At 39.0% G+C, this 25,769-nt stretch overlaps 1 protein-coding gene across 1 annotated transcript in view; it reads right to left on the bottom strand.

Moving 5' to 3' along the window:
• The window catches only part of MRTFA (myocardin related transcription factor A), a 200,928-nt gene that overhangs the window by 111,097 nt on the left and 64,062 nt on the right, over positions 1 to 25,769 (bottom strand). The window contains exon 3 of the mRNA XM_044915318.1: positions 8,130 to 8,391. The gene's annotated coding sequence lies outside the window, so the exon portion shown is untranslated. The remainder of the gene's footprint in view (positions 1 to 8,129; positions 8,392 to 25,769) is intronic.

Here is a 25,769-nt window from a genome sequence, read left to right as displayed (position 1 = left end):
ATCTTCTCCCTGGGACAGACAGCCTCTTACCCCTCCTGACAGGAAGAAGCACCATTGAGGTGCACAAGTAGAAGACCCTGCAACCAGACACTGAGAATATTGCCCCTGTCCAGACATTTAACTGGTGGCTGCTGGATGGAATAAAAAAGAAACTTGATCAATATTTCCTATTTTCTCCTATAGTAACAGAATCTGATTTTGATAAATGGTGATTTTTGCTAGGCAATTAGTATTTCTGGTCACTGCCATACATTCTATCATATAAGTTATTTTGTAGTCATCAAACTTCTTACAGAATATTTCTTTATTAAGCCCCTCTCCTCCCCTTCAGGATTATTCTAATTAACAGTTTTCCCCCTACTATCTCCTTTCTGATGTTCAACACAATTTCACTTCCTTGGGTTTCTTTTCGCTTGCCAAAATGATAATTATGTTGTATACAACATTAGGTTTGTCAGTTTCAAGTATCCATATTCCCTTCTAAGCATGATCACAAGTAATCAATTTGGGACCCTTGTCAGTTAGGAAGCCATTCTAGCAACTGAAGAGGTTGTCTCAGACACAGCTCAAATTACAGGAGATACGTGATCCAGATCAGAAGTTTTCAACTTGTGCTTTTTTGAGAGTTTCCTAAGGGGCAAGAAGGATGCCAAGTAAGTGGGGGTCTGGCTTCTCCATTTAAGTTTCATTCAACCAGAATAGTTGTTTTACACACTGGGGTTATATAGAAAATTTAAAATTTAGGGTGTCTGAGTGGCTCAGTTGGTTGAGCATCTGACTCTTGATTTCGGCTCAGTTCATGATCTCAGGGTACTGAGATCAAGCCCCACATCAGGCTCCGAGATCAGCAGGGAGTCTGCTGGAGATGCTATCTCTCTCTCTCCCTCTGCCTCTCCCTCCACTCACACGCACTCTCACTCTCTCTCAAGTAAATAAATCTTTTTTAAAAAAAGAAGATTTCAAATTTTTAGAGGTCAACTTAAAAAAATAGTTAAAACTTGTGATCTAAATGTTCTATCACTAATAAAGAGAATAAAAGAATTATTCCACAACATATTTCACCTATACAGGAATGGACTCAGGAAGTCTTTCTTCCAAATAATCTAAACCCTGAATTAAACTGGATTTTTTCTTCTGTCCAGCAACAGAGTCAACATCACTTTCTTAGTTGCTTAAATCTAAGAAGTCAATGTTTCAGTGCGTTAACAGTTTCAGTTTCACCATTTATTCATTTGCTCGTACATTCAACAAACATTCATCAAACACTTAATCACATTCTAAGACTTTGCTACTCCAAGTGTCGTCCTCCAGACCAACAGTACTGGCATCCCCTGCATGCTGGTTAGAGATGTGGAACCTCAGGCCTCTCCCAGATCTACACTGGAGTCTGCATTTAACAGGCACTCTAGCCGATTCATCAGCACACTAAAATTTTTGACTAGGTATCAACGATACCACAATAAGTAAAACAGACATAATCCCTGCATTCAGAAAGGTTCTCTTCTAGTCAAATATAATAACAAACAAGTAGATATTACACACAGGGTAGTTTGGAAGAACACTGAAAGAACAAACCCCTAGCCCAAGCTGGCAGTCTGGGGAAGAATCCTGAAGGAAGCGGTACCTTCCTGATTCTTGACTAGATGGAAATGTCAGCAGGAGAAAGGTCATTCAGGGAAGGGGGAAAAAAACAGGATACGAAGTGAAACTGAGATGTGAAAGTCTATCTCTTTGGGAAATCCCAAATCTTTTAGTGTAAGTGGGAAGAGATGAGGGGCGGGGCAGAAGCTGGCTTTGAAGGACCTGGTTTACCATCCTGAAGAACATAATAAGCTTTACCCTGGAGGAAAGGGGAACCACGAAGTGATTTCAACCAGGAGAGCAGGAACCTCATTTATCATTTAGAAAAATCATCCCAGGGGCCACAGGGACAAGATTAGAAACAAGGTAAGACCAGTTAAAAGGCCGTCGCTGCAGTAATCCAAGAAAGGCATTATTAAGAATCTGCACTAAGTAGCAGTTGTAAAGATGGGAAGAAAAGAATGAATTCAGTAGATAGGAACACTGCAGAATGTAAAAAAGTTGGTGGCTGGTGGCTGGGAAGAAAGAGGAAGCAGGAAGAAGGGAGATGGAATAAAAAAATTACTTCCAAAATTAACATGCTATCATCTTTCTGCGGGAATATTGGAAACAGTGACTTAAAGAAAGTAAAAACTTCATACCCAAACATGTTACTTTCACAACAAGAAGGGAAAAACTTTATGTCCATATCTTGCCAACTACTTCTGAGAGTTTGTCCTACAGTTACTTACACCAAGATTTATATACCAAGATGTTTACTGCAGTATTATTTATAACAGAAAAAAAATTAAAACAATTAAGGGTCTTATAATAGGAGACTGGCTGTTATAGATACACAATTCAAATATGAAGCAGAGGGAAAAATGTTTTTTAAGACCACTAAATGATACAGGAAAATCTCATGAAATAAAATTATATGAAAAGAAGTTACACAGAGTATATGTGTGTAAGAATAAATAAATGAACACACAAAAACTGAGAGAAAAATATATTAACTGCTGCCACTGGCTATCACTGAACTGTGTAACTATAAGGGAATTTTTACTTTCTTTTTCCTACATTTTATCTGATTATAAAACAAAACTCTTAAAGTTTCCATTTAGGAAGAAAACAAAATAAAACAACCCCTTATTTGAACATCTAGGTGGAGGGAGATGCCAATTCCTACAACAGAGAATTCAGCAGGAACTGCAGGTGGATGAGGAGTTAGACTCCGAACATATGGAGTCTGCAGCACATCCTACGGAGGTGCTGGACAGCTGAGCACAGGAGTCTGCAGCTCGGGGGAGAGACCTGACCTGGAGATGTAATACAGGCATCAATCAACAGCATATGATGGTGGTTAGAGCCAAAGTTCTGGGGGAAATCATTCAAAATAAAAATACAGAGTAAGAAGTAAAGGAGCCCTACAGCTCAACAATGGGGAGTAACAAAATTTAAGAGGTGGGTAGAGAAAGTTGGCAAAAGGTCTGAGCAGAAAAGAGAGTGGCTATAAAAGCAGACTTGAAAAAGCCAAGAAGAGTAATGTCACTGATGTCAGTGGAGGAAAAGTTGCAGGTCGGAGGGAGTGGCCAATCATGTCAAATGCTACAAAGAGGTCAAACAGGATGAAGAGTGCCTATTTGATCTACAAGAACACTAATGACTTCAGTGATGGCAGTTTCTGAAGGAAGATAGGAACAGAAGCCAGAACACAGTGAAGTCTCTGGAATGTGGGAAAGTAGAATGATATAACCTGCTCTTTCAGGATCTTAGGAAGGTTAGAAAGTTGTTCAAAATGGGGGAAAAGCTCAACTGATTTATATGCTAAAGAGTTGACAGAGAAAGGCTGAAGATGCACCAACACTCCTGCAACAGCTGCTCTTGACTCCCCTGAGACCATCACAGCTGTCAGCATCAATTTCCTCCACTTCCTGCCCAAGATTTTAGTGGTCTGCTGTTTGCCGTCTGTCATCACCTTCACTGACATTCCTCCTACCCCAGAGGAATCATAGCCCTTACCTCTGCTCAAGGCAGAGCCAATACCTTTAAATCCCATCCCCTCACATCTCCTCAGTTACCCTTTCCCCTTTTCTGTCTTCAGCTTTTCCCTCCGGACTAACTCTTTCCCCTTACCGTATAAGTAAGTCTTAGATGAAGTCTCTGCCATCTTGGAGAAGAAAAATAAAAATGAGAAATGAGAAAAGAACACCAAAAAAATGCTTGAGTGTCCACTATTTCCCAAAATAAAAACTGTTTGAGTTTCCATTGCATTTCCCACTATGGATGTAAAAACAGAGTTCTTGCCTCTAATGGAACAAATAAGTAAACCATTCATCTATTCATTTGACAAATATTTATTGGTTGCCCACTGGCCTCATGAAACAAACTACCAAAGGCAGGGGAATATAGACAATAAACATATACACACACATATACAAACACACACATACACCATAATAATAAGTCCTTGAAAAAAACAAAGGAGGATAGAGAGTAATGGGAGGTGCTATTTAAGGTGAGTCAGGTAGGGAAGGCTTCCCTGAGGAAATGACATTTGTGCAGGAACTTCAGTAAAGGCACAGCAAGTACCAAGGCCCTGGGACAGGAGCATGCTTGATGTGTTCAAGAAACAGCAAGAAAGTCAGTGTGGCTAAATCAGAGTAGAGTAAGCGAAGGGACAGAGATAAGAAAAAATCAGGTCAGAGAGGATACCAGGCCCACATCATTAAAACTATCATACTGGGGCGCCTGGGTGGCTCAGTTGGTTGAGCATCTGGCTCTTGATTTCAGCTCGGATCATGATCTCAAGGTTGTGAGATCAAGCCCTGTGTCAGGCTCTGCACTCAGCGGGGTAGTCTGTTTAAGGATTCTATCTGCCCCTCCCCCAGCTCAAGTGCACATTCTCTCACTTTCTCTCTAAAATAAATAAATAAATCTTTAAAAAAAAAACAAAAACAAAAACAACTATGATTTCATCATAACCCTCACAGGAAGACACTGAGGGTTGTGACAGAAGCATAACAGGGTCTGAGTTCAGTTTCCAAAGGCTCACTCATGCTGCTGACAGGAGAATTCCAATTACAATATAGTGATGAAGTATACTGATAAAAGGTAATTGGTGAAATCAAAAGGACACCTAACACTGAGTTAGGATAGGCTTCTCAAAGGGAATGATGCCTGAACAGAATACTGAAGGACAAGTAAGAGTTGGCAAGAAGAGTAGGGACAGAGTGGTATCTCAAATAGAAGGCACAGGGCACCTGGGTGGCTCAGATGGTTAAGTGATTGCCTTCAGCTCAGGTTATGATTCTGGAGTCCCGGGATCGAGTCCCACATCGGGCTCCCTGCTCAGCGGGGGGTCTGCTTCTCCCTCTGACCCTCTTCCCTCTCGTGCTCTCTGTCTCTCATTCTCTCTCTCAAATAAATAAAATCTTCAAATAGAGGGCATAAATGTAGAAAAGTCACGGGATTTTTTAAAAGTTTGGTATTTCGGGACACCTGGGTGGCTTAGTCGTTGAGCGTCTGCCTTTGGCTCAGGTCACGGTCCCAGGGTCCTGGGATCGAGTCCCATGTCGGGCTCCCTGCTCAGTGGGGAGGCCTGCTTCTCCCTCTCTCATTCCCCCTGATTGTGTTCCCTCTCTTGCTGTGTCTCTCTCTGTCAAATAAATAAAATCTTAAAAAAAAAAAAAAAAACTTTAAAAGTTTGGTATTTCTATTCCCAGCATCAGTCAGAAAATATTTTATAAAAATATACCACTGATAATGTCTACCCCCAAAAAAAAGACACATGCAAAAAAATAAAATATTTGCATGACCTTTATAGAGAAAATTATAAAGCTCTGTGGAAAGACATCAAAGAAGACCTATTTAACTGGAGAGAGAAAACTAACTAATGGACAGGGGCGCTTGGGTGGCTCAGGCTTAGTTAAGCGTCTGCCTTCGGCTCAGGTCATGATCCCAGGGTCCTGGGATCGAGCCCCGCATCAGGCTCCCTGCTCCGCGGGGGGGGCCTGCTTCTCGCTCTCCCACTCCCCCTGCTTGTGTTCCCTCTTTCGCTGTGTCTCTCTCTGTCAAATAAATAAATAAAATCTTTAAAAAAAAAAAAAAACCTAACTAATGGACAGATAGTTTACTAACTAGTACCCAATATGTAAAATGTGTATTCTCCCCATTAACCTATAAATTATATATTTCAAATCAAAATCCCAACTAGTACACCAAAAGACATACACAAGAATTTTATGTTTCTTGATTCATAATTCATAATAGCCCCAAACTAAAACAACCCAAATACCCACCAAAAGTAAAACAAATTCCACTATATTCATAAAATGGATTAATTATATAGCAGTGAAAATAAGCTAGAGCCACACACAATTCAATACAAATGAATTTTAAAACAAGACAGCAACAGAACACATACAGCATGATTCCATTTACATAAAGTTTAGAAACCAATAAAACTAATTCATGGTGTTAGAAGTCAGGATGATAGTTTCCTTTGGGCAAAAAGAAGGAATACTGATTGGGACGAAGCACATGAGGTGGTTATGGGTACTAGGAATATCTCCTAACAAAGCAGCAATTAAACACAGGTATATAAGCTCTGTGACAATTCAACAATCAGCACACTTACAATTTGTGTGTTATTCTATATTAACGTTATATACGTCAGTAAAATGAAAGTGTGCTAGTGTCTGCAATTTCCTTGGAAATGTAAAAAATACGATGGATTGATAGAAGGATAGATAGACATGTTACAAAGTAAGTATAACAAAATGTTAATGGTAGAATTTAAGAGGTGGACATAAAGGTATTCGTTGTAAAACTCTATATTTGAAATTTTTCATAATAAAATGGAGAAAAAAATGAGGTTTTTGGTTTGTTTGTTTCTGTATAACTCTACAAGCTGATTCTAAAGTAATGGAAAATTAAAAAGGGCAAGAACAGCCAAGACAACTCTGGAGACAGAAAAAGGCAAGGAAAGACTATCGTAATAAATAACAAGACTAATCATTAAGCAATAGTAACTAAGATGATGTAGTACAACACAGAGATGAACAGAGACCAGTGAAACAGAACAAAGGGCATAAAAACTAACTCACGCACACTGAGAAATAGATAAGGCTGACACTAAAGATCAGTACAGAAAAGTAGGACTATTGATAAATAATGATTCATAGATTAGATGAGATGAACTTATAGAATACCTTTAATAACTCACAGGAAAATAAATATTGAACAATAAACACAAGTTGCAGAAGAATACATATAATTCTCTCTCTCCAATAAATATATATGTGATATAAAAAATGAGAAATAATATTTTATAATTATTAGGTATATATTCATATGTTAAAAAAAATACAGAACTACTTGGCCATAAAATATCAAATTCAGGGCAGCAGTTACCCTGGGGACAGACAGAGATCCATGGAGAATAGTACATTAGCCAGATGGCATGTGAGTACATAAGTATTTGCTATATTACTATTTACACCTTTTCTGAACCCTTAAGTTTTTATAACAAATTATAATTTTTTTTCATTAACAAAAGTTTGAAGCAAGAGTGCATGGTTGTAAACAGTACTAAAAAGCAAAAACTGGGGCACGTGGGTGGCAAAGTTGGTTAAGTGACCAACTCTTGGTTTTGATTCAAGTCATGATCTCAGGGTCATGGGACTGAGGCCCACCCAGGGCTCCACATGCTCAGCTCAGAATCTACTTGAAATTCTCTCACTCTCCCTCTTCCTCTGTGGCACCCCTCTCTGCTCTCTCTCAAAATAAATAAATAAATCTTTAAAAATAAAATAAAATAAAAAGCAAAAACTAGGGGTGCCTGGGTGGCTCAGCCAGTTAAGCATCTGACTTAATTTCAGCTCAGGTCATGATCTCAGGGTCGTGAGATCGAGCCCCAAATTGTCAGGCTCTGTGTTCAGCAAGGAGCCTTCTTGAGATTCTCTCTCTCTCCCTCTGCCCCTCCCCCTACTCACACATATGGGTGTGTGCTCTCTCCCTCTCTCTAATAAATAAATAAAATTTAAAAAAAAAAAAATTTAAAAAGCAAAGACTAGAAATGGGGAATGATAAGAGAAGAAGCTAATGAAACAGAAAGAGACCAGACCCTGCAAGCCTTGTAAAACATGGCTTTTGTTTTTATCCTATAAAGCAGTCACTTAAAAGTATTAAGCTAGGGAGGTCTAAAAGATTACTCTGACAAGGTACAGGATAAGTTTCCTAATAAAAAAGGCTTATTTATCATTTAACCCCTAATCTTAGTTTATGATAGTGATGTTCAATAAATATTTGCTGAATTAATGAATTTATGGAAGGGATTGGGAGGGAGAAGCAGAGAAGTAGAAAGACAAATCAGAAAGCAGTTGTAATAACCCAGACAGGAAATATAGGGTTTATAATGATCACCTAAACTTACTATCTCTCTATTTCATAAGAAACAGTAAGATTAAAGAAAGTTTCAAGAGACATGAAATAAAGTAATCATCTATAACAAGAACATGAAGACCTTGGTTCAAATTAGGCAATGCAATAATTCCATATGTACTCACCATTCTTCCGCTCACTAAGTGGAGGCAAATTGGGATTCCTGCCAGGGTGGAGGCCTAGGGTCAGCTCGGGCTGCAAGGAGAGCTCCTGCAGTTCATTGGCAACAGCTTCGCTCTGGGGGCTGGGGGCCGCAGACAGGGACACCAGCACTGGTTCATCATCATTTTCGCCAGCCCCTCCTCCGTCCAGCCCATTCACAGCAATGACGGAAGGGGGCAGGCACACTACACTGGAGAAATCCACTTTGGCTTTCGTGATGGCAACCTGGAAATGGAAGGGCAGACAAAAGTTTAGATGTCACTGTGAAGAGACAGACTATTCCACTGGACATATGCTGAATACTATTCTAAATTATATTACTGGCAAGCTACCATTAATCTTAAGCATTTTCTCTAAAGTAAGCCAGCATCATTTTTAAATTAATATTTACTGGGGTAAATATTACCCCAAAAAACTGTGGGTGGCACAGTCAGTTAAGTGTCCAACACTTGGTTTCGGCTCAGGTCGTGATCTCAGGGTCATGAGATCAAGGTCCACAATGGGCTCTGCACTCAGCGGGGAGGCCTACTTCAGATTCTCTCTCCCTCTCCTTCTGTCCCTCCTGCTTGTGCTCTCTTGGTCTCTCTCTCTCTAAAATAAATAAAATAAAATCTTTTTTAAATTAAGTAATTAATATTTACTATGCTCACAGAGTGCATGTGATGTCAAGTCTGATACTGTCCTCAACTACATCACTCAGGAGGACAACATTCAATTGAAATAAAGCAGCACACACAACCTATATTGGCATAAAAGGAAACAGTGACAGGAGAAATGGTTATGGAATAAATGTTATCCTCCAACTACCAAGGGGAAGTACCTTGAGAAATAACACTTTAATGAGTATCCAAAAGGTATTAAAGTGTTATAGTGTACCAACATTATCTAGGGGAGAAAATTTCTTTAGGAAAACAATTCCCAGGGCGACTGGATGACTCAGTTGATAAAGCATGCAACTGTTTATCTCGGGGTTGTGAGTTCAAGACCCACACTGAGTGTATAGCTTACTTGAAAGAAAAAAAAAAAACAATGTCCAAGCCATTAGATTTCATAAAAAAATATAGAGATGTATGTCTGATGATAGATATTTGCCCAACTATTTTAACTTACATGAATATTTAATCATAATACCCAGAAATGGGTTATTAAAAATAAGACACCTGGCAACATAAGAACAAGATCGGTAAAAATGATAAAGAATACATTTTAACACGAAAATCTTTTCAATAGCATCTTTTCATTAAACCATAGCATGGCCTAAAAAAGAAAATAAACAAACATAGCATGGACTCATGGTTAAGTGAATTAGGAATTTATTCATTCACTGAATCCTACTACGCAGTTAAGAATTACTTTTATAAAGCATTTAAAATATAGAAAATGATGATCTAATGTGTAAGAAAAATAAGATATGAAAATGCATACTCATATATAAAAATATTATCCAGAGGAAAAAGAGATAATAAGGAGATACACCAAAAACACAAAACGGGTTTTGACTGGATTATGAACAATTTTCTTTCTTTTTACTTTCTTTAGTTTCCAAATTTTCTCTAGAACACATATATATTGTTTGTATAATGAAAAAGCTACAGTTCTTTTTTTTTAAGATTTTATTTATTTATTTACTTGTCAGAGAGAGAGAGAGCACAAGCAGGGGGAGCGGCAGAGGGAGAGGGAGAAGCAGGCTCCCCGCTGAGCAAGGAGCCTGACGCAGGACTCAATCCCAGGACCCTGGGATCATGACCTGAGCCGAAAGCAGACGATTAACCAACTGAGCCACCCAGGCATCCCAAAAAAGCTATAGTTCTTAATCTAGGAAAAGGACCTAGGAGTTCCCTGCAGACTTCAGTGAACACTTTAATCTAATTTGGAGATGAGGAAACCAATAAAATACTGAAACACCATGAAATGAAGAAAGGCATTAAAAAATAAAAAATAAAAAGACCATCACATTATATCTTCATATAAGGCTACAGTGTGCCCAAACATGGTCATAGTTCTGACTGATACACCTCATAAATATAAAATGGATTGGAAAAGATCCAGATTAGAACAAGGAAGATGGGGGATTGACATTAAAAAGAACAAAGATATTAAGATGGACTCTCGGGGCGCCTGGGTGGCTCAGTGGTTAGGCGTCTGCCTTCGGCTCGGGTCATGGTCCCAGGGTCCTGGGATCGAGTCCCCACATCGGGCTCCCTGCTTGGCGGGAGGCCTGCTTCTCCCTCTCCTGCTCCCCCTGCCTGTGTTCCCTCTCTTGCTGTATCTCTCTCTGTCAAATAAATAAATAAAATCTTAAAAAAAAAAAAAAAAAAGGACTCTACTCCAAAAAGGCTGGAAGAAGACTAAGTTCAAAAGAAAAAAAGTTAGGGATTCAATACTAGGAACTTAATATTCTAAGATAGTATGGGCAAACAATGGAAAAGGATTTTTTTAGGGCTTGAACAATTTTAGGAATTAGAAAACAACAAACATCTAAGAAAATCCAGAATCTAATCTTCAAAGAATTTTTTTCCCATCTTGCCTATGACTTAACCATTTAAGCTGTGTCTCTGTGTGCACTAGGGGAAAAAAATTGTTATACATGATTAATCCATCTGGCTCAGTACTCTTTTTTTTAAGATTTTATTTATTTATTCGACAGAGAGAGACAGGGAGAGAGCGAACACAAGCAGGGCAAGTGGGAGAGGGAGAAGCAGGCTTCCTGCTGAGCAGGGAGCCCAATGGAGGGCTCGATCCCAGGACCTTGGGATCATGACCTGAGCCGAAGGCAGACGCTCAACGACTGAGCAACCCAGGTGCCCCTTGGCTCAGTACTCTTTACCACGGACTCTGAAAGAGCATGTTTGTTTTCCTTAACAGCAGCCTTTTTAGACTAAAAGATTCAATTTTATGATATTCAAGGATCCTCTGAAACCCAAACTCCTTAGGACAGCAGTCCTCAAGACCCTTTCCCCACCCTGATACATATGTGCACATGCTCACACATGCACACACATGCACATGGATGATGGCATGGAGATGTGTTTTTTTTAAAAAACAAAAACTCGTGAGTCCTAAAGGAAAGTAGGAGGATAGTATCAAAACTTCAGCCCTAAGACCTAGGAAAAGTAGCTTCACATACAGTAACAGGTTTTGTATAAACAATCGTTAATATACAATAAAATACCATTCAGCCATAAGGAAGGAATGAAATCCTGCCATTTGCCACAACATGGATGAACCTCAAAGGCATTATGCTAAGTGAAATAAGTCAAACAGAGGAAGACAATGTATGATCTCACTTAGATTTATGGTTACAAGGTGGGGGGTGGGGGGAAATTTGGATGAAGGTGGTCAAAAGGTACAAACTTCCCATTAAAGATAAATAAGTCCTGGAGATGTAATATACAACATGATGACCACAGTTAACATCGCTGTATGGTATATCTCACAGTTGTTAAGAGACTAAATCCTAAAAGTTCTCATCACAATGGAAAAAAAACAACACTTCTTTTTCTTTGTTTTTTTATCTATATGAGGTGATGGATGTTAAAACCAAACGTATGGTTGCAATCATTTCACAGTATATGTAAGTCAAATCCTTATGCTGAACACTTTAAACTCATACAGTGTTGCGTGTAAGTTATAGCTCAGTAAAACTGGGGAAAGAAAGTTGTGAAATCACTCCTGATTATGAGTTCATACCTCTCACTAGAAAACTGAGAAATTTACCTAAAAAGGTAATTTACTAATTTACTAAGCTAACTCAGATTATTCATTGAGCATGAAAGAATAAAACATCTTTTCTTAAATTCAGGTCTCACTAATTCAGAACAACCTTCCTCCTATTACTTTGAATTATATTATTATTATTGCTGAGATTCAGAGATTCGATATTTACGCATGTTACTACTCAAGGGATGATAAAAATCCATCACAGAATACCAAGCTTTTTTTTTTTCTGAACAATTTTACTTATTTGACAGAGAGAGACACAGTGAGAGAGGGAACACAAGCAGGGGGAGTGGGAGAGGGAGAAGGCGGCTTCCCACTGAGCAGGGAGCCCGATGCGGGGCTCGATCCCAGGACCCTGGGATTATGACCTGAGCTGAAGGCAGACGCTTAACAACTGAGCCACCCAGGCGCCCACCAAGCTTTTTAAAATGAAGCTTGAATTTAAACTGCATGAGTCTGTAATTCTGGCATGCACTTAATGCACATAATCAGTACTTCCAGAAAATATAAAAAAAAATTGAAGTGTGCAAAATGGCCCCCAAAAGAAAGTCAACCTAGGTCTAGGGCTAGGCATGAAGGTAAAAACTAAATTTAAAAAGTGATTTTCTTAGAACAATACTTTTTTAGGGGTGCCTGGGTGGCTCAGTCAGTTAAGTGTCTGCCTTTGGCTTGGGTCATGATCTCGGGGTCCTGGGACTGAGCCCTGCCATGTCAGGCTCCCTGCTCAGTGGGGATTCTGCTTCTCCCTCTCCCTCTGCCCCTCCCCCCTGCTCCTGCTTGCACTCTCAAATAAATAAAATCTTTAAAACATATATATACGTATACACACAGACACATTTTTTTTTTAAGATTTTTTTTTTAATTTATTTATTTGAGAGAGAATGAGAGACAGAGAGCACGAGAGGGAGGAGGGTCAGAGGGAGAAGCAGACTCCCTGCCGAGCAGGGAGCCCGATGTGGTACTCAATCCAGGGACTCCAGGATCATGACCTGAGCCGAAGGCAGTCGCTTAACCGACTGAGCCACCCAGGCGCCCAACACACACACATTTTTAATAGATTAAAGAAAGGAGTGTCAAATTCTTTTTTTTTTAAGATTTTATTTATTTATTTGACAGAGAAAGACACAGCAAGAGAGGGGACACAAGCAGGGGGAGTGGGAGAGGGAGAAGCAGACTTCTCGCGGAGCAGGGGCTCAATGTGGGGCTCGATCCCAGGACCCTGGGACATGACCTGAGCTGAAGGCAGACTCTTAACGACTGAGCCAACCAGGCATCCCAGGAGTGTCAAATTCTGTAGTGATGCAGTTATGACTGTGCCTGTCAATGTCTGGAATAAAAGAAAAAGCCATCTGAAAAACTGCTTTGGGGCGCCTGGTTGGCTCAGTCATTAAGCGTCTGCCTTCAGCTCTGGTCATGATCCCACGGTCCTGGGATCAAGCCCCGCATTGGGCTCCCTGCTCCACGGGAAGCCTGCTTCTCCCTCTGCCACTCCCCCTGCTTGTATTCCCTCTCTCATTGTGTCTCTCTCTGTCAAATAAATAAAAATCTTAAAAAAAAAAATGAAAAACTCTTTATTGAGAAAATCTGAAAAAATAAATTCTGAATGGAATAAAGCAGTTTAATAGCTTAGTAACTGATTAAGTTCCAGATTTATGGGATCATTAAGGGCTTGGAGATCACTTAAAATTTTCATATGTATACTTTACCACATACTTTTATTGGGTAAATTACATGCTATGGTGGTATCTATTAATGTTTTCAATAATTACTGATTTCAGGGGCACCTGGGTGGCTCAGTCTTTAAGCGTCTGCCTTCGACTCAGGTCATGATCTCAGGGTCCTGGGATCGAGCCCTGCATCAGGCTCCCTGCTCAGTGGGAAGCCTGCTTCTCCCTCCCCCACTCCCCCTGCTCGTGTTCCTGCTCTCACTATCTCTCTCTCTCTCTGTCAAATTTTAAAATAAATAAATAAATAAATAAATAAATAAATAAATAAATAAATAAATAAATAAATAAAAGGGCGCCTGGGTGGCTCAGTTGGTTAAGCGACTGCCTTCGGCTCAGGTCATGATCCCAGGGTCCTGGGATCGGGTCCCGCATCGGGCTCCCTGCTCTGTGGGGAGCCTGCTTCTCTCTCTTCCACTCCCCCTGCTTGTGTTCCCTCTGTCAAATAAATAAATAAAATCTTAAAAAAAAAAAAAAAAATCTTAAAAAAAAGTATTACTGATTTCAAAAGTTTCAGGATATATCCTTTTAAAATACCATTATTAAACTGCATTACAACGAAACTCTTCCATAAAATCATGGGCCAGGGAATGTGGGGGGGTTAGATGAAACAAGAGTGGCAGAATGTTGGTAACTGTTGAAGGTGAGTATTGGGTACATGGAGACTCATTATACTATTATTCTCTCTACATGTGTGTATGCTTGATAACATGCTTAAATGCTTTTTTTAAAAAAATAAGGTTATTCCAGGGGCACCTGGGTGGCTCAGTCACTATGTGTCTGCCTTCAGCTCAGGTCATGACCCCAAGGTCCTGGGATCGAGCCCCACATCAGGCTCCCTGCTCACTGGGAAGCCTGCTTCTCCCTCTCCCACTCCCCCTGCTTGTGTCCCCTCTCTCTTGCTGTGTCTCTCTCTGTCAAATAAATAAAAAGAATCTTTTAAAAAAACAATAAGGTTATTCCATAGAACAAAGTGAAGACTTGGTAAGACATAAAGCAAGGTGTCCTCAATCTTGACCTTGAAAATAAGCCAAATAAAAGTCAAAATCAAGCACTGACAAAAGAAAAGAATATTTAGCATAAAATACATATATAGGGAAGATTTATTTCTAGCAAATATATTACTTTCTACTCATTTTTAAACAGCCCACAGAAGAAAGTCCTAGTAAACTGACAATCTGGAGACAAGATCCAAAAATGTGGAGGTATAGTCACCATGTATTAAATGTCTCCTCTACCAATTACTAAATACTCTTAAAATTTTATTTACTGTATAACCTGCATGAAAAAGAACCTAAAAGTGTAATATTTATCTCAGATTATATGTATTATATTATTTAGAAAAATACAAAAGTTGTATCTCAAACAAAATACTTTCTGAAATGTCTCAGAGGAAAAGTAAATTAAAAGAACCAAAAGAAAAAAATCTGTGTCATGCTTTAATGTTGTAAATTTATAATTCCACTCAGTCTGAGATCAAACTTTCTTTTTCATCATAGGATCACCAACTCCAATTTCTTGGCTGCTGATTCACATGTGATCAGTAGCAGCCAGAACAAAAACAACATGGGGGCAGGGTCATCTCCCACAACCCATCTGTTTCACTCTCTTGCTGGCTTGATTCTGCCCCATCTTTTCTCCACCCCACCCCCTTTCTGGGCTACATGCCTTCTGCTTATGCCGAGTGGCATATGTAACTAGAAGCAACAACACAAAATGTGTTAGAGAAATGGAAGAGCTCAGGCAGACAGCTCATAACTCTAAAAAAGTATACTAGCAGGATTTTTTTTTATTATGACCCATGACTGAGTTCATTTCATGCAACCAAATGATATGGTTCTCCTGAAAAAAAAATTTCTGTATAAAAACTGTTTTAATCAATTAATGAACTTCCCTTTAGATGGATAGGTTCTTATTTTCCTTGATTTATCTTCAATAGTAGATAAACCAAAATCTTACTTATTGTCTAAGCAGACATATATATACAGATGAATTTGACACAAAGGAATTCAAGAACAAGAACTTTCTGAGAGTTTATTATGTATGTACTAGGCACTGCCCTGGGTCCTAGAGGAAGTGAGGAAAATATCAAGTCTTGCCCTTATCTCTGTCACTATCACCCCCATTATCTTCAGATGTCTTAAAAACTAGTCAGATGTCTAGGGATGGCGTATAAACAGCCTTTCTGTTACCTCTTCATCATAGAAATCATCTAAAACCAAGGACTACAAGAAACAGGAAAACATTTACCTAAAAAGAGTGGAAGGCACATGGAAGAGTGGTGTAACTGTAAATTCTCTGACACTTGTCCCATTGATAGGTAAGGTCTATTTCCCCTCCACTGAATCTGAGCTGGCCTGACTGCCTCTACCAACAGAGTGAAGTGATGGTATGCCAGTTCCAGGTATAGATTTTTGAGAAACTGGTAGCTTTTATCTTGGTCTCTTGGAGCCCTGTGTTCCCAGAAAGAAGTCTAACTACTCTGCTGGAGAGACCATAAAAAGAAGTCTAGGGGTGCCCAGCTGGCTCAGTCAGTAGAGTACACAACTCTTGAAATCAGGGTTGTGAGTTCAAGCCCCACATTGGATGTAGAGATTACTTAAAAATAAAATCTTAAAAAAAAAAAATTTTTTCTCATCTTAAAAAAAAAAAAAAGAAGCCGTCTAAAGACTATCCTGAAAGGAATACGGATCCAGTTGAGACTAGCCTTCTAGACATCCCCACCAAAGTGTCAGGCATTTACACTCTTGGTCCCTCCAGACAAGCCCAGTCATTTGCTGAATGCCACCATGTGGACCCAAGTTAATACTATGTGGAGCAGAAGAATCCCCAAGCTAAGCCCTGCCCAAATTCCTTACCCACAAAACTGTAAGATATGGTAAACGACATCAACACTGGAAAGTGAGATAGTACAGTATGCCTTCAAATTCTGAAAAGAAAAATTTATTTTCAAATGAGAATTGCCATACAGCCTATCAATCAAGTATGTGAAGACATTTCAAGCAACAGAAGTTTTATCTCCCAAGTAGTTTTTTTCAGGAAGCTCCATGAAGCCTTTGCTCACTTCAGGTTTTCAGCTCCACCTGGTCATTCTATAGGGAATCAGTCATCTAAGTTTTCCCTCTTCTCCCAACAAAGTGGATAATGGTAATAGTATAACACTGCCTCTTCATTTAAAACAGTACAAGGCCCTTCAGAGTAGTTCTTCACTTCTCACCACTTCTCTTAAGCACCCTCTGCTCCAACCATATGTACCTGTTATGCTGCTCTCTACATGTGACCACCTAGAACTGTCTCTTCCTCCCCAACCTACTCCCATCTCCCTATTATCCATCCCCTTCTTATAGATCAGCTTCCATAAGATCCCAGGTTTGCTACTACTACTGCTTACTTTTACTACTATTATAATGGATTGATCCTCCACTAGATGCTAAGTTTATTGAGCAAAGGAATTTGGTTCCTTTGTATTTTAACTTGACTATAATACTTGTCTTATTAACTTGACTATAATATATACTAACTATAATACTTGACACAGAATAGGAACTCAATAAATATTTGTTAATTTACTGACTATATTATCCTCACAGCAACCACATCACATATACAATCAAAGCACTGATACAGAAAAAAGAGGGAAGAAAGTTTTGTCACAGGTAGGTATTTATGTTTAAATAGAAATATACAGAAGATCAAAAAAGGCTTCCTGAGAGAGGTAATATTAATATTTGAGAATAGCCATAAAAAATGAATAGGACTGACAGGTTTCATTTATTTTTCATTTATTCTTTCAACAAGTCTCTACTGAGTACCTACTACATGCCAGGCATTATTCTGGGTTGTAGAGATACTACAGTGAATAAAACAAAGTTCCTGTCCTCAGGGAGCTTATGTTATCCCAGGAGATAGAACAGCATGAACAGGAACACAGATGTGAGAAGGTGTGGATTTATGTTCTACAAGGGCAGTCCAGTTCAAGTACAAGTTATAGGAGATGTACCTGGACCAGCAAGCTGAGTTTACATCATCAAACCTGCTTTAGAGAATTAATCTGGCAGTGGGGTAAATACTGGATTGAATAAAAGGAACATAAGATTGGGGGAAAAGTTCCGAAGCTACTTCATTAGGCAAAGTGTAACCTGTTGAGATCCTGAATTTGGGTAGTAAATGTAGAAAGAAGGGAACTGCCACACAACACAGAACCACACCTGGTACAGAGAAGGAACTCAGATCTTTGTTGAATTCATGTGGGATGAATGAGACAGAATTTACATGTGACAGGATGTGTTTGTGTCTGATTGCAGAGGGTGAAGGAAAGGAAGGTTTCATAGGAACACTCTACTTCCAGAGAGCAGGGGAAACCTGTAATGGAAACGTATTTGAGTTTCCATTAGGTACCTGGGAAGGAAAACATGGAAATGAAGGTATAGTGAGAGAAACAGAAAAGAATACAATAGGAAGAGAACATAAGGAAAAAAGTAGGGAGAGTAAGAGAAAAAGACAGAGGTACAGATATAAGGGAACGACATATTGCTATCACGCCTGACACCCTTGGTAATGCAGGAATTCCTAGTCTCAGATTGCCTACTTTGGGTCTTAGACCATCCCTCTGACTACTAAAATTATATATACAGCTGAGTATCTAATTATGTATCAGTACTTTCTACTCATACTATTTTAGAAGAAGCTCAATAAAGCTGTAACTTTATAATGCTGACGGACAACCAGCTGTCCCCAAACTTAAAGACATAAGTAGGCTCAAGGGCTTATATGAAGGGACATGAACTTACCAGCTGGAAGCAGCAGAAATAAATAAAAACAGAAGACAAACAGAATATGTATTTTGTCCCCAGGCTCAACTTTTTCTTTTTTCTCTTTTTAAAGATTTTATTTATGTATTTTAGAGACAGAGAGTGAGAGAGAGCACGAGCTGGGGGAGAAGCAGAGGGACAAGCAGACTCCCCACTCTACATGACTTGGGGTTTAATCCCAGGACTCTGAGATCATGACCTAAGCCAAAGTCAGACACTCAACCGACTGAGCCACCTGGCATCCCTCAATTCTTTTTCTGTTGATGACCTCTACGCCATTCTTGACAAGCCCCTGCCAGATATCTGTAGCTAGAACATAATCTAATGGTGCTGGGTATACATGAGAACATCTTCCCTCAACAGAGCGGCCCAAACTGCCTTTCAGTCTTAGGTCACCTACGAAGGCCTCTGTGGTGTACCAGACTTCCATTAACTCACTCAATAAATATATATTGATCAGGCACTGTTCTAGGCACTGGGAGTGCAACAGATAGAAAACATCCCTGCTTTCATGGAGCTAACATTATAGTGGGAGAAACATAAAAATAAAGGTAAATAATATACAACAGAATAATTTCAGATAACTAAGTATCATGTGTAGGGAGGGGGCAGGGTGGCTAATTTTGATGAAATGGATAAGAAAGGTCTTGTTGAGGAGGTAATATCTGAGGTGAGACTTACTAAGTAATAGCCAACACTTAATGAACACTTACTGTAAGTGAGACACTTCACGTGTATATATTCAATTTTTATAACACCAAGACGTACTTACTTTTTTTTATTAACATATAATGTATTATTTGTTTCAGGGGTACAGGTCTGTGATTCATCAGTCTTACACAATTCACAGCTCTCACCATAGCACATGCCCTCCCCAATGTCCATCACCCAGCCACCCCATCCCTCCCACCCCACCCCACCCCACCCCCCCCACTCCAGCAACCCTCAGTTTGTTTCCTGAGATTAAGAGTCTCTTATGGTTTGTCTCCCTCTCTGGTTTCATCTTGTTTCATTTTTCCCTCCCTTCCTCTATGATCCTGTGTTGTTTCTCAAATTCCATGTATCAGTGAGATCATATGATAATTAAGACGTATTTACTGTTATCATCCCATTTTTTACAGTTGAAGAAATGAAGGCACTAAGAAGTCACATAACTTGAAAATAGGCAACTGGGTTTGAGTTATCCTGTTCAGGTATGAATAATATGAAAAAAACTACAGTTAACTGTTGAACAACACAGGGGATTGGGGTGCCATCCCCTACATAGTTGAAAATCCGCGCAAAACTTTTGAATTTCCAAAAACTCAACTATTAAACAGCCTCCTGTTAATCAGAAGCCTTCCTGATAACATAAGCAGTTGATTAACACATATTTTATATACTATATTTTACATACTGTATTCTTACAATAAAGTAAGTTATAGAAAATGTTATTATGAATAAGGAAAATACACTTACAATACTGTACTGTATTTATCAAAAAAATCCACATGTAAGTGGACTTGCACAGTTCAAATCTGTGCTGTTCAAGGGTCAACTATAGTTATTTCTGAACATACTAACTTTGGAATGAAAAACTTGTTGAGACAAACCTCACCTAGGATGAAGACACGCAGCAGTTGGGGGAAAGGGAAGACATTTACAGTATTGTGCTTTGTTTCCACACTACAATAGAGTGTTTGAAGAGAAGCCCTATTTTCCAGTGCCAGAGCCTCATATCTTTAGGTTTCCCAATGCGCTCTCCCCCTATGTATCAATATGCTCCCTTCTTTATAAAAGGAGCCATGAATATTTTCCTGAACTCTTTATCAAATATTTTAAAAAGATTTTATTTATTTGTTTACTGAGAGTGCGAGAGTGAGCGTGCAAGTGGGGGGAGGGGAGGAAGGAGGAGGAGAGAGCAGACCGAGCTGGGCGCAGAGCCCAAAACGGGGCTCGATCTCACAACCCTAAGGTCATGACCTGAGCTGAAACCAAGAGTGGGATGCTACACCGACTGAGCCATCCAGGCACCTCCAAATATTTTTTAACACTGGAATTAAAATATCTTGCCACAGAAAAGAAAAAAATCCAGAAACTGTTGCAACCAAGAAAATCCAAACACAGCAACCCTCACTCTGAGAAAATGTATACTTAAGACTAGCATGTCGTGGGTCAAGCAGAAAAGGCCAGGCTACAGCTCCTAGGCACATACTGGTGACACAATGAGGGACCCTTAGGACAATGCACATACCTATGAAAGCAGCTTAGAACTCAAATACCGAGGTATATCACCAGCATACTCATCAATTTTTTTTTTTTTAAGATTTTATTTATTTATTTATTTGACAGAGAGAGATACAGCGAGAGAGAGAGCACAAGCAGGGGGAGCAGGAGAGGGAGAAGCAGACTCCCCGCTGAGCAGGGAGCCCGATGTGGGGCTCGATCCCAGGACCCTGGGATCATGACCTGAGCCGAAGGCAGACGCCCAATGACTGAGCCACCCAGGCGCCCCATCAATTATTTTTTTGAATAATTATAAAAGCAACCTTATTAATTAAATGAATCTACTCTGGCAAGATCCATTACCATACAAAAGCACTGCCTCATTACATTACATTCATGGTATATGGTGCAGAGAATGTGTTTAAAAATGACTTTTTAGGGGCACATGGGTGGCTTAGTCAGTTAAGTGTCCGACTCTTGATCTCAACTCAGGTCTTTATCTCAGGGTCACGAGCTCAAGCCCTGCACTGGGCTCCACGATGGTGTGGAGCCTACTTAAAAAAAATAAAAATAAAAATGCATTTTTAGATTCTCACAGTCATTAAAAGATTTCAATCAAGGTAAAATCTCTGGAAATATAATGAATCTCAGCAAAACTTAAATAAAAACAGCTCTTAAGGTGAGCCTGGGTGGCTCAATGTGTCTGGCTCTTGGTTTTGGCTCAGGTCATGATCTCGAGGCTGCCAGATCGAGCCCCGCCTTGGGCTCTGTGCTCAGTGCAGAGTTAGCTTCAGATTCTCTCTCCCTCTCTCTCAAATAAATAAAAACTTAAAATTAAAAAAAAAAAAAAAAAAACAGCTCCTAAGTCACAGGTCATTAATTTTCCCTTCCAATAGCCTCTGGCTTCAAAGTATATTACTCTCAGCCAATTATTTCTAAAAAGGTGCTGAGAATTTCCGATGGAGTAAAATGTAAAACATAACTAAATACAATTTTAACTTCAGTACAATTATGTTTAAAGCTTTAAAATAAAGGAGAGAGAGTAGCCACAAAGAGATTCATTTCCCAAACAAAGCAAATAATAACAAAAGTTTTCTTCAAAGCACTGCAGGAGTTTCCACATTACAACTACATGGAAAAAGCAATTATTGGAGAATTTATAAAATGCTGAGACATATAACAGCAGCAGTGAGTGCAGCACATTTTGAAGGCATCTGTACAGGTAACATGCACAATGTGGGTAGCAAAAAAAGAAAAGGTAAATGCACACCAGCATGAAAACCTTCAAATATCTTGTTGGTGGCATATCTTAAAATAGCAAGGTTCTAAATCAATCAAGGAGAAAGAAAGCACACTGGTGATCTACATCTCAAAGAGAAGAAAGCATCTGAACATAGTAACTCAGAAATCTTAGATGGCATATGAAAAAAAGAATACAATGGGAAGAGAATTATGAGCGTTTTTAAATATCAGAGACTGCCAACGAGCAGGAAGTAAAGAATCTCACCTGGATGATTGTGGCAGGTACTGGAGGTTGTGACCCAATATCCACTTTCCCCTTCCTCCCAGTAACAGAACACCTGAGCTTTAGCTAAGTGCATGCCAGAATAAAGACTGCATTTCCCAGCCTCTCCTGCAGCTCGGCCATGTGACTGAGTTTAAGCAAACTGGACAATAATAGTAAAAGTATTAAGTCTGAGTTCCAGGAAATGTCCTTAAAGAAACTGTGTACATTATTCTCTGGACCCTCATCCTTCCTGCTGGCTGGAACATGGATGAGGTGCTGGAGTGCAACCAGCCATGTTAGATTACGAGAAAGAAGCCACATGTTGAGAATGGCAAGGCAACAAAAACAGAAAGAAAATGGTTCCCTGACATTATAGAGCACCGCACCAGCCCTGGGCTACCCACCTCTGGACCCTTTTTACAAGAAAAAAAATAAACTTGTACCATGTTTAAAACCACTATTATTTTACTTTTGGGGGGTCACAAATGGTTGGATATAATCCTAATACAGAATTTGGTGCTATGAGTAAAATGCTTCATGAGAAACAATGTAACATATGTGGCACTGCTTAATAAAACAGTTAAGTAGTGAGCACTCACAACTGAAGACTGAAAAGCTAGTGATCATTGTTATGCAAAAGCAAAACACCTGGTTAAACCATTGCCCGATTATACTGGGATGCTACTATTTTAAGGGAAACAGTAGGAAAAATTCAGAATGTCCTATGTGTTGCCTGCTTCTAGTAACTTTCAAGAAAATTATACCGGAGATGGGGCACCTGGGTGGCTCAGTTGGTTAAACAGCTGCCTTCAGCTCAGATCATGATCCCAGGACGCTGGCATCATGACCTGAGCCGAAGGCAGGCGCTTAACGACTGAGCCACCCAGGCGCCCCAAATAAATAAAATCTTAAAAAAAAAAAAAGAAAGAAAGAAAAAGAACTGCTTTAAAAAAAAAAAATTTACACCGGAGAGGTAAAACTCAGACTAGAGCTAAACTCATATCAACAACTTAACCTTACACCTAAAGGAGCTAGAAAAAGAACAAACAAAACCCAAACCTAGCAAAAGGAAGGAAATAATAAAAATCAGAGCAGAAATAACTGATATAGAAACTAAAAAAACAATAGAACAGATCAATGAAACCAGGAGCTAGTTCTTTGAAAAGATCAACAAAATCAATAAACATCTAGCTAGATTCATCAAAAAAAAAAAAAAAAAAGAGGACCCAAATAAAGAAAATTACTAATTAGAGAGGAGAAATAACAGCCAACACCACAGAAACACAAAACCTATATGCCAACAAACTGGACAACTTAGAAGAAATGGATAAATTCCTATAAACATTATCAACTACCAAAACTAAACCAGGAAGAAATAGAAAATGTGAACAGACCGATTACCAGCAATGAAACTGAATCAATACTCAAAAACTCCCAAAAACCAAAAGTCCAGGACCAGATGGCTTCCCAGGTATATTCTACCAAATATTTAAAGAAGAGTTAATACCTGTTCTCAAATTATTCCAAAAAATAGAAGAAGAAGGAAAACACCCAAATTCATGAGGCCAGTTATCACCCTGATACCATAACCAGATAAAGCCTCCACAAAAAAGGAGAACTACAGGCCAATACCTCTCATGAATATAGATGCAAAAATCTTCACCAAAATATTAGCAAATGGAATCCAATAATACATTAAAAAAAATCATACACCATCATCAAGTAGGTTCACAGCCTTTTAAATGGCAGAGCTCCAGTCTCATTTCCATTTGGCAGCCACTGCACTTGGGAGTGCAGGGGTTCACTTTTTCTACTCTATAAGGCTTCGAAGGAAGAAGCTTTTAGTCAACTTAGGTTGCAGGCCCCAAGAAAGAGATGTATTAACAAAGATGTATTCCTTTATATCTCTGCTTACTGACTGATTAGCTCTAGTCTGAGTTTTACCTCTCCAGTATAATTTTGTTGTAAAAGTTACTAGAAGCAGACAACACATACAACATTCTGAATTTTTCCTACTGTTTCCCTTAAAATAGTAGCATTCCAGTATAATCAGGCAATGGTTTAACCAGGTGTTTTGCCACTGCCTAACAATGATCAGTAGCTTTTCAGCATTCAATTCTGAGTGCTCACCCCTTACCATTTTATTAAGCAATGCCACATATGGATGGGGGGAATGGGTGATACACGTGATAGGGATAAAAAAGAAAAAAGATGAAATAAAGGCTATGAACCTAATCACCAAAACAAAAGTGTGGGGGGAGGGGGTTCCTTAGGGTGGCCTTCTCACAAAAGCCACTGTTTCAGATAGTCTCACTGTAATTGCCATTAAGCTAAAGTGGGGTAGAAATGAGTGAGGCATGGAGGTAAATAAATACCAGAGTCATCAGGCTTAAAAACAATGCTTAATTCAGAAATTTATTCCTCTGCCAGGACAGAAAGTCTTCAAATTTCCTATACAGTAACATTTAATAATTGCTATGGACTTTTATATATTATTAATTCTCTCCTTTTCTGCATAGTTTTTTATTGCTATTATTCTATTTCTATTACACCTATTGTACACTAATTGCTTTGGGAATAGTTATCTTGTCAGAAGACTGCACATTACTCAGACATCCTGGGCTTTGAGCTGAATGCAGTAACTAAATGAAATACTGGAGTAGTCTCTCTTCAGATGAGGTGAATGTGTCATATGTGTATAAACAAGGGCAGGCATGTATATTAGAACAACCAAAGGGGTAGACTACAGTAAAAAAATAAAATGCTAATTATATCCCCAAACCCATTCTTCTTTTCTTTCTTATTAATAAAAAACTCAGGCAAAAGGCAACCCACAATTCCTAGACTCCCTTGAAACGAGGAGTAATCATAAGATAACATTCTGGCCAATGGGCTATAAGGAAAAGTATTATATACAACCTCTAGGAAGTATAGCTAAAAGGAGTAAGCATGTCTGCAGCCCTTTTTCCTTCATGCTACCTGGAATAGAGACTATATGGCTGGAGCTTGAGTGGCATTTCAGATTATAAGGTAGAAAATGCATGTTGGAAAAAAAATGCATGCTGATGATAGCAAAAGAAATTATCCCTGAGGAAGCCCAAACTTTGGATTTACAACTATTACAAAGATCTTAATCATTTCAAATATGTTCAAAGAGCTAAAGAAAACCATCGCTAAAAGAACTAAAGGAAAGGAATGATGTCTCATCAAATAGAGAATACCAATAAAAATATAGAAATTATTTTTTTGAAAAAAAGGAACCAAACAGAAATTCTGAAAAAGTAGAATAACTGAAATGAAATACTCACTAGAGGGGTTCAAGCAGGTTTGAACACACATATTTAAAAAAAACAACAGCAGTGAACTTGAAAATCAATCAATTGAGGTTACCCAATCTGAGGAAATGCAAGAAAAGACTGAAGAAAAATGATAGTGTTCCTCAGAGATCTATGGAACACCACCCAGCATACCAACATATGCATAATGGGAGTCCCAGAGGAAGAGGGGAAAAAGAAAGGGCAAAAATAACATTTGAAAAAATAACAGCTGAAAACTTCTCAAAACTTCTTTAATGAAAAACATTACACATTCAAAAAGGTGAATAAATTCCATGTGGGGTAAACTAAAAGAGATCAC

The sequence above is a fragment of the Neomonachus schauinslandi genome, chromosome 5 (assembly GCF_002201575.2).
Source record: "Neomonachus schauinslandi chromosome 5, ASM220157v2, whole genome shotgun sequence".
NCBI classification, from domain to species: Eukaryota; Metazoa; Chordata; class Mammalia; order Carnivora; family Phocidae; genus Neomonachus; species Neomonachus schauinslandi.
Note: the sequence above shows the minus strand (reverse complement) of the source record. Positions and strands in the feature narration are given on the sequence as shown.